This window comes from Trematomus bernacchii, unplaced genomic scaffold (assembly GCF_902827165.1).
Source record: "Trematomus bernacchii unplaced genomic scaffold, fTreBer1.1, whole genome shotgun sequence".
NCBI lineage: Eukaryota > Metazoa > Chordata > Actinopteri > Perciformes > Nototheniidae > Trematomus > Trematomus bernacchii.
Window position 1 is genome coordinate 3,368,441 of NW_022987387.1, and position 14,928 is coordinate 3,383,368.

A 14,928-nucleotide genomic window follows, 5' to 3' on the forward strand; every position below is an offset into this window, starting at 1 on the left:
AGTTTTAGCGAGCTGCATGAGAAACTGACGGGCTGTCAGGAGAGAGGGAGGGAGAGAGGAAAAGAGATGATCCTTACTCCCGTGTTATTAGCCATCCGGTCATAGTCCGGTAATTACCCGCTAACGGAAACTCTGCTACACAATTCTTCTTCTTCTTCTTATTATTATTATTGAAACATGACCGGTAAGTTTCAAATTTGTCCGGTAAAATAAATTCTGTCCGCGGAAACCCTGCTCCGGACAGCGCAAAATGCGTATATGAAGTGTCATGAACGCAATAAATCATACCCTCGTGGGGGCGCTCTCATGTGATTGGCTTAGAATTGAGGAGACATCTGATTGGCTATAGATAGAAAATATTACAAGTACGAATCGGGTGACCGTCAGGGGAGTCTCAAAAAACCCACACACGAATGCACAGCGATCCATGCACAGAAAGCGGTTTGTGTTTGCAGGTGCAGGGGTTTTAAACGGAAAACAAATATGTGAGGATCAAAAATACATATGTAAAACTTTTTTCTGTATTTGGATTTTATTTACATGTATATGAAACGGAACACATTTGTGTGTGCATTGAGTGGATCCGGAAACACAAGTGTGAATCCTTTTGCGGATCATGAAATACAAGTGTGAATCCTTCTGTGTGCATGTGTGTATTATGAGACTGTTCTGAGCCCATACTGGCCGGCCGGTATATTGCACGCACACCTTCACTCAATCCTGAGGATTTCCTCAGCTCAGAGCCTGACCCCAATCATTGATGAACTTGCACCCAAGATGAGATGCCAAGTATCTGGCTTGAACTAGCATCACAGAGCAGCACACTGAGTTTACATGGATGTTTCCTTCTGCACTTTGTTTCTTGCGACAACAGGGCATGTTTGGTTTGTTCTTTGAGGGAAATAGTTTTTTTGAAGCAGATAGAGCCATAAGAAATGAATGCAACTGATTATTTAATGTTTAATGTTGTTTTTATAGGCAATAATTTAAGCTTTGTTAGTTCCAGGTTTAATATGTGCAATAAGTTCATTTCAATAAGTTTTACAATAAACATTGAACCAGTCCGGCCCTCGACTAGTACAGATTTTTTTATTTTGGCCCACCACTTGAGTTTGACACCCCTGGGTTAGAGAGACAGCGCTCGGTATGATCCTGAATGAGAGGAATGATGGGAGTAAGTCACGGCTGGACTGGAACAAACAGAAGAACCATCTGTGAGGCAGGCCGCAGACACGCTGCATTCTGATTGGCTGCTGAGATTTAGTTTTGATGCATGCATTTAACAGGAGACAACAAGGCATAGGTCTTAGTCAGATGTTTAGATGTATAGTATAAAATTAAACCTGCTAAGGTTTGCAAAATGTTGTAAAATCCTTGAATTACACAAAACATTAATTTCACATTACATTTTTCATAAAATGATTATAGATGTATAGATATAAATAAATTGCCTCCCAATGCGATGTGGTGATCCCTATGTAAACCCATATAAGTGTATTTTATTTTTATTTTTCTGATCTATCAGCTCCATGAGAATTCCCAACTGTGTATAGCTGAGAGGTTGAAATTGTCATAAGAAAACTGAAATAAAGAAAATAACAAACAAGACAATGCCACATAAAGGTAAACATGCCCTTTTGTGAACACTGTTGAGTGGTACAGGCTTATGAGCCTTTTATTTTTAATCTTTTGATTTATGAGCAATGCTGAGCTGCTTCATCTCAGTCCACTCCTTCCTGCTCCAGTTGGGAACCGTTGATTTTCAGAATAAAAGTTGAACTCAACACAACAAGGTCATGTATGGACATGATTTATCTGATAACTAATGTTTAGTTATCAGATAAATCATGTCCATACCATGGTCCATACATGTTAACTTCAGAAACACTTACTTAGTTCCAGCTGAGCGGCTGTGGTCTTCCTGTCTTTTAAGCTTCTCCCACCCAGTCCCACAAACACAGCTACGTAAGTATGATCACAAAAACATCCTCTCAAACTGTGACATGGCTACATTATTTTAGCCATACATTATTTGTTTAGTCAAAAACTGTCTGCCAGTGAGGTGTTTGAAAGGTAATTTCTGAGGATGATACAGACATTTAAAGTACACATAGTATACAGTGCCAACAAAAATAAATGATTATGTTAGTTTACATATGTAATGATCATAACCAAGGAAAATATGGACTATTTGAAGCTTTTGCAATGTACCATGAACCTGTATACACCTGTAACAGTCAAAAACAGGCAGCCGATGGGGAGTTGGAAAGGTAATTTCTGAGGATATTACAAATAAGGTACACACAGCATACAATGCCATAATATTTTTTTATTATTAGTGTAGGACACTTATGTATGTATAACATCTGAAGATGTGTAGTTTGATTCATGTTTTCACATCATTTTACAGGATATTGCTATATTATTTCACATATTTTAGTTCTACACATCTGAATATCTGATTTGTAAAACGTCACAGACAGAAAGGTTTAAAAAAAATCTCACAATTTCAGGCGGTGCGCGCAGAGCAACCTCTGTAGTTAACATACGTAGTATATACCAACACAGTCTCACTCCCTGAACGTCCAGGAGCGACGCTTGGTCAGGGTCCTATGGCGTCCAGTTGTGACGCGCCGAGTCTCCTTCAGCTTCATAAACGGACGCAAAGAGATTTCAACTGATTGCAATGTATTCCCATCGGCGGCGGTATTTGACGCTCAGGGAAGCACCGCATGTGAGCGTCCATTCCCATTGGATAACGGAGGATTTTACACCCGGAAGTAAGTATTCTCTTTACTGTCGATTGATTTTACAGTGATATCTGCACTACTCATCAACTCAAAAACACCAGATTATTCTTGTTAATTACACAACATTGATTGGTTTAAATTGTGTGCAATGCTTTTGTATTTTTCCCCTTCGATTCGGAGAAACAAATATTTTTTCTGAGTTTAGGATGGCAGAAGACACTACACTACCCAGAATCCTCAGCTATCGTTTGGGACTACACCATGTGCTTCGCTCGACAAACCCCGTGATTAGTCCTCAAGCTCTGTGATTGGTTGACCTCCAACTGCATTCCATATGGAAAAAAAACGTTTCGTAAAAGATAAAATCATACTTTATTCAGCAGTGCTTGCTTTACTCTTTGAAAGTCATCACATGAATGCATTGTAATGAATGGTTTGGCTGCATTAAACATTACACATCTGTCGTAGTTCTTTATTTATCTACAGAGATCGGGCCTCAGAATAGACCGGAAACTATTCTTTTACCGTTCGGTTTTAATTTCACAATAAAGTTAGTAGTAATAATTTGTTCTGATATTATTGTTTTTTATTAACTACTAGACCGCTGGGTCGTGTTAAGACCATCTTTTCTGTGTTGCTGTGGGTTTTTTACATCGCTTTTGTGTTACAAATATCAAAACAATAACAGAATATATCCGTCGTAAACTAAACCAGAAACAGCAGTATATTTTATTTTGTTAACACTGTAAACTTGACAGCTTTTTAACCCGCACCTCCTACTGGTTAAAGCACGTTATTACAAGTTTAGAGTAATTGCAATGCAGGTAGATTGTGTTGCTTTTTAATGACTGTTTAAAATGCCTTTTTCTTAATGTCTTTCATTTTTGTAAAGCACTTTTGAATGTGTTATATTTGATGAAAACATTTAAATATTAAGAGTACATACAACATAGGAGGAAAGTAGAAGGTCAATGATAGAAATATAGAATAGAAAATATCAAGAAGATACTGTAAATGGTATCTAGAATAAAACAGTTTAGTGCCTGATGTACAAAGATATTAATAGGAGGATGTGCAAAACAGACAAACTAATTAGGCTTGATTTAAACATTAAATAATACTTTAGGTTAAGGTCTTCTTTTAAATACATGTAAGCAAAAAGCTTTGGGGGTATCTATATTAAGCCTGACAAAGTACTTAACGTTTAATATATTGCATGGTTTGTTTTGGGACTTGACAATCAACTTTCCTGCAATGTTAACTATGTTGAAGCACTTATTTTAACCGATATTATACATATTTATTATACTCATACATCTGTATGTAGAGTCTGTATGACTCATACATCTGTATGTAGATAGAATAAGAAATGTGCAGAATATGACAGTTTAATGATGGAGGGATGTGCAAAATAGCCATTATATACAGTCTTTGATGAACGATTAGAGAATAACGAGTAATGAATATACTTTATAGAGATCTGCAGATAAATATTTAGTCTTCTCAAGCACCAACTATCAAACACTCGCCTGATTGTTGGCACTTGACAATCAACTTCACTGAATTTTACTCAGGTGTAGCTAAAGTCTGATTTAAGGGTTGTTTATATTTCACATCATTAATCCAAATCTGTAAAGTAACTAAAATAAATGTAGTGGAGTAAAAATACCAGGTTAACCTTAAAGAAAGCCCTCAAGATTATAAAAGACCCCCATCACCCCAGCCACAAACTGTTCTGTCTGCTGCCGTCTGGCAGGCGGTACTGCAGCATCAGGACTAAAACCACCAGACTCAGGGACAGTTTCATCCCACAGGCCATAAGACTATTAAACACCTGAACTTTGAAACAACATCCATAACATTCATCTGGCTGCTACTTAGAAATTATTTGTCTAATATATCATATTCCAATCACTTGTACATAGACTCTTATTGCACTATTTAACTTTTTACTATTTTACTATTTTTCTTTTTGTATTTACTTGCACTATTTTTTCTGTGTATCTGTTTTATTGTGTTGCACTGTTGGAGGAGCCTGTGACCTAAGGGGCGGGGGGGGAGTAGGACACGTTCGATTCCAGTTTTGGATAGTGTGCCGTCGATGGGTTTCATTCCATTTCAAAGTGCTGTTTGACGCTCGGTGTAAACTTTGCGCACTGCCACTCCAACATCCAATCACAGAGCTTGAGGACTAATCACGGGGTTTGTCGAGCGAAGCACATGGTGTATTCCCAAACGATAGCTGAGGATTCTGGGTAGTGTAGTGTCTTCGGCCATCCTAAACTCCGAAAACATATTTGTTTCTCCGAATCGAAAGGGGAAAAATACAAAAGCATTGTACACAATTTAAACCAATCAATGTTGTGTAATTAATAAGGATAATCTGGTGTTTTTGAGTTGATGAGTAGTGCAGATATCACTGTAAAATCAATCGACAGTAAAGAGAATACTTACTTCCGGGTGTAAAATCCTCCGTTATCCAATGGGAATGGACGCTCACATTGCCTTTATATGCCGCCGACATGGACCGATGCGGTGCTTCCCTGAGCGTCAAATACCGCCGCCGATGGGAATACATTGCAATCAGTTGAAAGCTCTTTGCGTCCGTTTATGAAGCTGAAGGAGACTCGGCGCGTCACAACTGGACGCCATAGGACCCTGACCAAGCGTCGCTATTGGACTATCATGGAGTGAGACTGTGTTGTATATACACGTTTTCCTGGCGTGACCTGACATCATTTTTGTAATATCTATCCAAATATAGATCCTACACATCCACTGGACGTAGATTCTAACAGTACAATATACACTTCTCGCTAGAAATCGAATCAAAAAGCATTTTAATGGCTAAACTATCCTACAGTTTAGGATTTTCCACAAAAAAGAAATCGGGTGGCCGCCATGTTTTTTTGTCACGCTGGGAAAGTTTGCGATCACGTGACATGGACACCGGTCATTAGAAATGAATAGGAAAAAATATTGTAGCCATGTCGCGTTTTGAGAGGTTATTTGTGAACATAGTACGTCTTGCCCTGTGGACCAACGTAGATATTACACGTTTTTTTGTGAGACTGTTGGATTCTCTGACAGCTGTGTCAGAAAAGAGGATGCTGTCTAATGTACGGTTAATCTAAGACAATGTCTCCCACCTGCTCCATGACACGCTGGTCAGGAACAGGAGTAGCTTCAGTGAAAGACTCATTCTACCATGATGCACCACAGAGCGCCACAGGATGTCCTTCCTGCCTGTGGCCGTCAGACTGTTTAACTCCCTCAACATCACTGAGTCCATAGACTGGCATTTGACTTATTTCACATGTCAGCAGCTATAACGCCATCATTGTTTTATGTGAGGTCTGCAGTATTGACCCTAATCCTAACTATTATATAACTCAACTAAACATTTCAGCTATCCAATGCTCTGATTCTGTGTACATTTTGAGTAGTATTATTTGTTATACTATTGGTGCATTTTAACACACTTAATCATAGATCCTGAATTAGCTTTACATATTCAACCTATATTTTTTATGTATCTGTTTTTCATATTTTTCTCATATGTAAAATATAAATGTATGGTCTCCGATATATTTGTATCACCCAATTTCCCGCCGGGGATAAATAAAGTTATTCTGACTCTTCTCCAGAGGCTGTGATTTGGTTCTTTGTCAGGAGGTTTTCATATCTTGGTGCCCCCACTCTAAGTGTGCCAGCCTTCTCTCTGCTCTGTGTTCCACTTGTCCTCTGACACCATTGTAAGTGGCTTCACTTGCTCTAGTTCTATCAGGGCAAGAGGGGAGGGTGGAAATTGCCTCTTTAATTGAGTTACCTTGCATATCTATTCCCAATTCCCTCCCCAACTGATCACCCGCTCTTAGTCTCTCGCTCCATCACATTATCATTTGGCCTGTCAACAGATTTGGAGGTGAAGCGTCTGCTCTCCTCTTTTTCACCGGGAGTCTGTCTCCTTCCTGTCCCAACAGCAAACATTTACATTCACCTGTTCACCTGACGGTGCCTGAAATATCTATTTGTTTGTTTGTTTTTAGCCTTTATTTATCCAGGTGAAATCCCATTGAGATCAACGATCTCTTTTTCATCTCAAGGGAGACCTGCAGCACATTGGTTACACATGTAAACATAAATACAACAGAAAACAAATAGGACGTCATACAACATCATTTACAGGGGTACAATTTACAAACCTATTCACAAGAGTCATGAGGCGCGTTCACACCAAGTACTTTTCCCACAGTAGTTCCTGAGAACTTTAGTTCATGAGAGTTCTTTTAGTTCTGACAAACTAAAGCAGATCGCGTTCACACCAAAATGAGTTCCTGGGGGTGGATTAGGCAAATGAGCCGCTGACGTCACTTCTTCTTCTTCTGCTTAGCTTTTCCTGGCAGGCCGCAAACAACTTCACGGCGAGTACAGTAGGTGGCGGTATGCACCTTAAAGTTGCAATCCGCCAAAAAACCGAGAGAAGAAGAAAAAAAACTTCCGCTTCCGCTGTATGCTTCTGTTTACCTTCCGACCTCAGTCAGACACGCTATGGAGTTGACTGAAGTTGTGGTTTTGGTGCTGAGTTATTTAAGCCAATAACTCAGCCACAAATACAGATCGCGGTTAAGAAGCCTTAACAAAAGGACTGGACGGCGACAAGCACACGCTATGGACATGTTTCGTCAGCTGAGGATGATGACCGTTATCACGCCCAAAGAACAGCAATGGTACGTTCAGTAAATCACATTAATACTATCTAATGTAGGATTTATGGAGTTATGTCGGGCTAATTTGTGTCTTTGTATGTGTTCCAGATATGCGGTGCTTGAAGCGAAACGACTGCAACATGGACAATATCAAAATCCAGGTGGCAGCATGTTGCGTATTGCATAACCTGTGTGAGCGTCGTGGTGATGAGTACAGGGAGGAATGGACTGCCTTACCGGCGACCCAGCTTGATGACAACCATTCATATTTTTTTGTTTATTACAAATGAAAGTAAAATATACACAAGTGTCTTGATTAAATGATTGTAGAATAAGGATTTTGGACGTTTGCCCTGCAGCCATGAATTGCATTAAAAGCAGCAAGAAACTTTGAATTGATTTCATTTTATACACATTTATATCTGAGTAGGCAATATCAATATAATCAATTACTGTAGTACATGTCATTCATTTATTTGTGATATAAAGTCTGCCTAGGTGGTGCATATTCTGGAAAATCAATTGAGAAACAAAAAGAACAATCTCAAATTGTTTAAATGACTTCTGATTTGTCTGACCATAGGAAAGAGTTAGATAAGAAATAATACCACTAACATGTCTATAGTATTGCACAGTAAATAGGCTCAGCAGTTAACACCTTTATTATATATCCTCCTATGTTCCCTTACTATAATTAATTAAAATATTGAACTCACAACACTGTTAATTACAAACTTAACCATTTATCTTTCTATAAATAGTGTTTGTGTTGATGGACGCCATTTTGAAATACAATTGAATGATCTTTTTCAAAGACACATATATGGGGTGGGACACAATAAATAAAGCTTCGCCAGTTTCATGGTGTCATGATGGTATCAGAATAATCACTTACATGTGATGTATAGGATGCTACACAGGTCACCATAAAGATAAAGTGTCAGGAGAAATAAGCAAGATACATTTTCTGTTTAATCGCAATGTAGGTTCTCTTTTATTTATCAGCAGCAGATCAATAAGTGTCAGTAGTATCAAAACAATATAATAACAGTGGCAATATATATATATATATATATATATATATATATATATATATATATATATATATAATAACAATAGATAGGCTCAGCAGCACACACCTTAGTGCAAAGTGAAGTGTCAGTATTAATAACAGTGGCATATATATATATAATCACAATAATACAAAATGAACTCTCCCAGGTGTAGGCAATTTGGGGTGAAGTGTCTTGCCCAGGGACACAACGACATCCTGACTGCAGTGGGGTTTGAACCTGTGCTCCCCTGATCCGAACACCAACTCACCAGACCACTGCACCACACGCCTCCCAACAAGTCATTGTACAGTTTATCAACGACGACAAGTTTTTCTTAATTTTTGTATTGAAGGCCTGTTGGATTTAATCAGCTCGCTTAGCACTGCCAGAAGCCCAGCCTGAAAGGTATTTTGTTGCTCCACCTCGATTCCTGGGCCTTGTGTGAATGCAGCAGCCGTTCGTCGTGCATCTCCTTGGCACGCAGGTCCTCATTCTCCTTGCTGACCATGGCACGGCAGTCCATCGCCATGATGGTGTCAAGGAAGCTGTCATCGCGTGCCCACTTTCCTAAGGTGAAATATGCAAGATACAAGATCAGTTTAATCGCAACAACGACACAACATTGTCCAAATACCAGAAGGGGAGCAGCCCATAACAGAGAGCCCCCCACGTCAGAGTCATCACTGTGGGCGATCTCCACCTCTGAGGCCCAATCCCAAACCACTCCCTCGACCCTACCCCTCCGTGACGGAGTGAACTCCGTCTGTAGCCACACTCGCAGCTCAACGAGGCTCCCTCCTGTCAGATGGAGGGAGTAAATACAGCGGCAAGCTTTGGGACAAACTCCCCTCTCTCCGGCAGAAACAGGAAATGCCGTAACTGTATGTAACAACGGTTTCAAATCAGCTTCTCTTAGACAAAAAATGTAAATTAATAACTCAAATAAAACTCCAAACATCTTTCATTGTGTTACTTTTTCTGTAAAGCTCTTTTAAACCTGATGTTTATAAGTTTCTTAGTTTTTGCAACAGTCTGTAAATATACACAACTTTATAATAAAATGCACACATTTACCTTTTTCTAGACTAAACACAGGTATGATCCTAAGTTAAAAAAATATGAGGTTATCATGAGGTTGTTAACATCGCAATTTATCAGTGGATGTTTGCTGGAACTACTTTTTAACAGCGTGTTTCCTGACGGACACACACAGCGTGACTCCGGTCAGGTAGAGACCGGTCTCAAGTCAGCACCGATGCAGACTCGCTGTTTGAGGGCTTGATAGCCCACTCCCCCTCCACACCTCTCCACACTCGTTGGTTTGGAACAGCACTTAATGTGGCGGACCCTCCGCGCGAACGCACAAACGGAGGGGTAGTGTGTAGGGGTAGGGTGTAGCATGTCGTTGTGTCCCCGAGACACTTCACCCCAAAGTGCTCCTGTGGGGATTGCCCACAGTATTGAGTAGGTAAGCTTTGGATAAAAGCGTCTAACAAGTGACATGTAATGATTCAAAAAGCTTTTGGTGGCCATATTGAATAACAAACCAATGTGGTTTACTTGTTATCCACAGTTTAGCTGCTAAATGTTACCTTTACAAAGCTACGCTGAAAACACAGCAAAGTTCATATAACGGTATTAGGTTAGTTGAACCTAATATTTTTATAGTTAAACTCAACACTTTTCTTTGTGCTCCACATATCTAAATGTATAAAGTGTGTTTTCACCTCCGTTCCCTCCTGTTTGCTGCAGTATGGCAGCAGCGGTCAGGATGGGATCCTCTGTGATCAGATAGTGGTCCTGATGGTGTCCGCTGACCGGGCGCAGGCTGCCTACTCTCAGCGGGGGGGAACTGAACGTGGAAACTGTGTTTCTCTGAGGGATCCTCCATGTAGTCTGAGAAGCCTTCTGAGGAAACAAGGTCAAACTATTTAGGATAATACTATGAGAAGGAACAATGTTTAGGCAGTAAATAGAATTTCAATTACATTTCTACTTAAATGTGCAAAAATATTAGAACATCAGTCTTTGTGGCATGCAGGTAATCAACTGTTTAAGCTTTTACCATTAACATGTAGAATGAATGTTGCAAATTACTTGAAATTATAGCAACTACAATCTGTTGTTTACCTCTATGCATTAGCCACAGAGGTAGCATTATGTCCAGCTAGCATGCTAATTGCTAACGTTATATTATCGTTTTTATCCCGGAGGGGAAAACTAGTTTCTAATACTGAGAGAAACACCTCGCCTGAAACACACGATTAGTGCCATGAGTTAGTGAAGCAAATTACAAAACATTGCACTTATTCACAAGTCAAAACGTGTTCATAGCGGGCATGGATGAGAATAGCTAGCTAGCTAGATGTTATTAGCCAGCTTGGACCTAACATTAGCAAGTTCTACCATGGCTAGCTCGATCTACTGAGCAAATAAAAGTACATCTAAGACCAGTATTGTGCAGATTAAAACAGTGCAGTGCATGTATTTTATTTTACCTTCGTAGTCGTCCCGACATGACTTTGCCAGGTCTGCTAACTTTGCTGATCCACTGAAACTGCATGCAGTAGAAGCTTCTGAATGTGGCGCTTCGCGTCCTTCGAGTAAATCGCCAGAAGCGCAGACACATCCTCATCACTCCAATTGATTTATTTAGTGTTGCTATAATAACTGCTTTCACAAAAGGAATCTCTTCGGATGTGCTGTCCAGCGAGGAAATACAATGGCCGCTTACAACAAAAAATTCGGAGTCAAACGGGCGTGGTTTGCATTCCGCACAGCCAATCAGACGTACGAACTACATTCTCCCACGACAGACCCTGCTCTGTAGCAGGGACTGAAAAGCGAGTCTCGCGAACTAAGTTGAGCTACTTTAGTTCCTGGGGCTTTTTGGTGTGAACGCAAATATATCGTAGTTCTGATGAACTATTGTGGGAAAAGTACACCAAAGTACTCCGGTGTGAACGCACCTATGGAGAGACCTATGATGATGGGTGGGATGCACCAGCAGCAGCAGAGCCAGGGGTAGCAGTGGCACAAGGTGCAGAGGAGGAGGGCAGGGACATACGAGAGGGTCTGAAGCGCTACCTGAATACCTAGAATGTATAATGTAATACCTAAATATTCATTGTATGGTATTGAACATAAATAAATCTTTTTTTTTTCATATTCATGTGTTTGTCAAACTATTTAAACACAGCAGAACTATATTCAGCCTCAAGGTTCAAGGTTTTGTATTTTGTCATACGAACATAGCTACAGTGTAGTTATGACAATGACAATCTTAGGTCACAGGCTCCTCCAACAGTGCAACACAATAACCCAGATCAACAGAAATATAGTGCAAGTAAATATTAAGTGCTGTGCACCGCTCTCTTTGTATAGGTGTTTTCTTTTGTTCTCTTCTCTTTTAAATATATAAGCAATGTGTTTGAGTCTAGCACAACAAGGGTATTACAATTGAGCGATTTTTACTACATGTATTATTTATTTATCATGTATTCTTAATACCATTACAAAATATGTAATGTTATGTTTTAGAGGAGGACCTCAAGCTAGCAAACTCAATTTCAAACAGTATGCAGAGTTGTCCTGCTAAAGACTTAAAATGTATTATTTAACCAAGTATTTATTCTCTTATTTGCTTTAATTGCAACAGATGATAAAGGTTTCACTGTACAGTGCTTTGTGGACGATGATGGTGTTTATGATATTTCTGACTGCAGAGGGACGCCTAGATGATGCCATCTTTCTGTGTGATCGCTGTTGGGTGCAATTATTTATCAACAAGCAATAAGATAAGTCAAAGAAGTACTTTATTTAACACAATTTGGGAAGTGTTTTCTTGCAGCAGCATAAAAAAGGCATGGCATTGTACAATACAAATAAAACAAAATGTTTGTATTGCAGCAGCATAAAAAGACATGGCATTAATTGTAAAAATAAACATCTTTTTTTAAAGATAAAAAATAAACAAGAAAGTACAAATGTAAATATACAATATAATCTCAGCCAGAGGTTATTTGTTGGATCACAGAGGCGGAGGAGACGGGGCACGTTGGCTGCCCGTTCCCCCTAGCACCTGGCAAAGAGTGTGCAGGAAGGATACATTAAAGCTCTCTGCGTGAGCGATCTCCTCCCTTCTCAAGGCTGCTTCCAACAGCCTCGCCTCCCTCGCCTCCACCAAGGTCTGGTTCATGTACTGAGCCTGCAGGGCCCGGTCTTCCTTCTGCTGGGCCCGGTCTTCCCTCTGCTCGGCCAGGTTCTGCTCCTGGTGTTCCTTCTGCTGGGCCAGTTGCCGTTCCAGCAGGGCCAGATCCTCTCCTCCTTGTTTCCTCTTGCCTGGGTGACAAGATAATTATATAAATAATAATTAGCAATAAGAATGAAAAAACACAGGACAGGTACAGGTCACACAAGGATACAAGAATAAAATGTATAAACAGAACAACAGTAAGGATGAATTAAAGAAAGTTCTGGCCCTAGATACTAGCTGCTTACTAGCTAGTTACTTTACTTGTAACAGAGCATTCCCACACAGCTTATTTTACTTACTGACGATGGATGGTCTAAAGTCTTTTTTAAAAGTCACAATTTCAGCCTATTTCTTACCTAGAACCACACGCAGCGGTGTCGAGCTGGCACTCGGCGTTGGTGTCTGTGCTCGTGTTGGTGTCTGTGTCTGTGGTCGAGCTGGAGTGTGTGCTGTTGATGTGGAGGATGTCGATGCAGAGGACGTTGTTGGGAACTGTTCCTCCTCGCTAGTCCCAATGTAATCATCTAGAACAGAAACATGACTTGTAAATTCCACAAACTACTGCAGCACAATACTATAAATAGCAACAACAACTATAGAAAAGACAAACTGAACGTAAACAATGGCACATGTGGTGTTAGCAAACAATAGCTCTAGCTAATGCTATCTGCCTTAGCTAGCTAGCTAGCCTTCGGGGCTCCATAAAAGCATGGGTTGTCGAACATAAATGTAAGGATAAAATAGACTTATTTGTTAGAAGTGAGCTTTAGAACAGATAGGGACACAAAGCTTTCAAGCAAATAACAGAGCGTTAGCAAAGACTTACCATGCAGAGACTCCAGTAACGCCGTTGCTGAGTCCAGGCCTCCCTCCCTCCCAACGCTAGCCGGTCTATGGCCGTAAATGCTGTCCATTAGGTCAAACCACTTCCAGTTTTTCCTACTGGCACCACTCGTGTTGTTATTGTCCTTTACCAAGCGATATTCACTCTTCATCTTTTTCAGTTTTTCCCTACACTGCACGACAGTCCTTGAGTAACCGCTTGTGGACATCAGTGTAGAGACCTCCTGAAAGACTTTGATATTGCGAGTTGTCCCGTCGAGCTCCCGCTGGACCTTATCATCTGCAATATAATGGAGGACCGTCGTCACTTCCTCGACCGACCATGGTGTGCTTTTCTTTGACATTGTTGGAGCTCCTCTGTTAACAAAAATGCTGTTTGTAAAAATGCTGCAAGCTTCGCTATATATATGCGACGCTAGGGATTATCTTGCGCGCCGATTGTGACGATTCTCTCCGACCAATCAGCAGCCGAGAGTGTTGACGTCACACACTCAGCCTGGTTGTCCCTGGCCCTAGAACCACGATTTTATGAGGCCAGAAAAACTGTGAATTAGGACCTGCTAGCCGTTACTAGGCCAAGTGGAAACGCAACCAAAAACGGGCCGCTGACGTCACAGCCCTCTTAAACCGTGCTCCGCGCTGTAGTGGAAACGCGCCATTATAGTGTCCCTAATTGTGGCTACAGCATAGTGGTCACTCACATAATTCGCAAATACTCCCACAGATGAGTATTAAAGTAAACAGATATGGTTCTAAACTGTATTGAAGTAAACATGTATTATTTTGAATTGTATTTTAGTGAACATGTATTGTTTGAACTGTTTTAAGTAATCCCATATTTATATATATATTGTCTTCTCACTTACAACTCACTGACCCAGAGATCCTGTTACACACACATACACCTCCTCCCACCAGCACACACACATATTCTTTTCAAGGTCCTTTCTGGGCATCAATATATCTGTGTACAATGTTTGGTTGTCTGGGAAAGAATAGTTTGTGTGAAATATTCCTTGGGAAAGTAAAGGAGTGAATACAGGTGCAGAGATAAGATTGACTCTGTCCTTGTGTACTTCCGAATCTCACGCTCTGCTCAGAAGAAAACATACTTTTTCCCAGAACTCTGATTCGCTGTATTGGACCTGACCAGAAGTGAATCCAACCAGTAAAAACACCTGGGGGAGTGAGCAGCTCACACAGCTCCTCCCCACGGACTCTCTGATTCGCTTCGGAGTAAAATGGGAAGGAAGAAGTCAACACATCTCCGCCCCAAAATATGAATATGAATACTGTTGTTTATGTATGTAAAATGC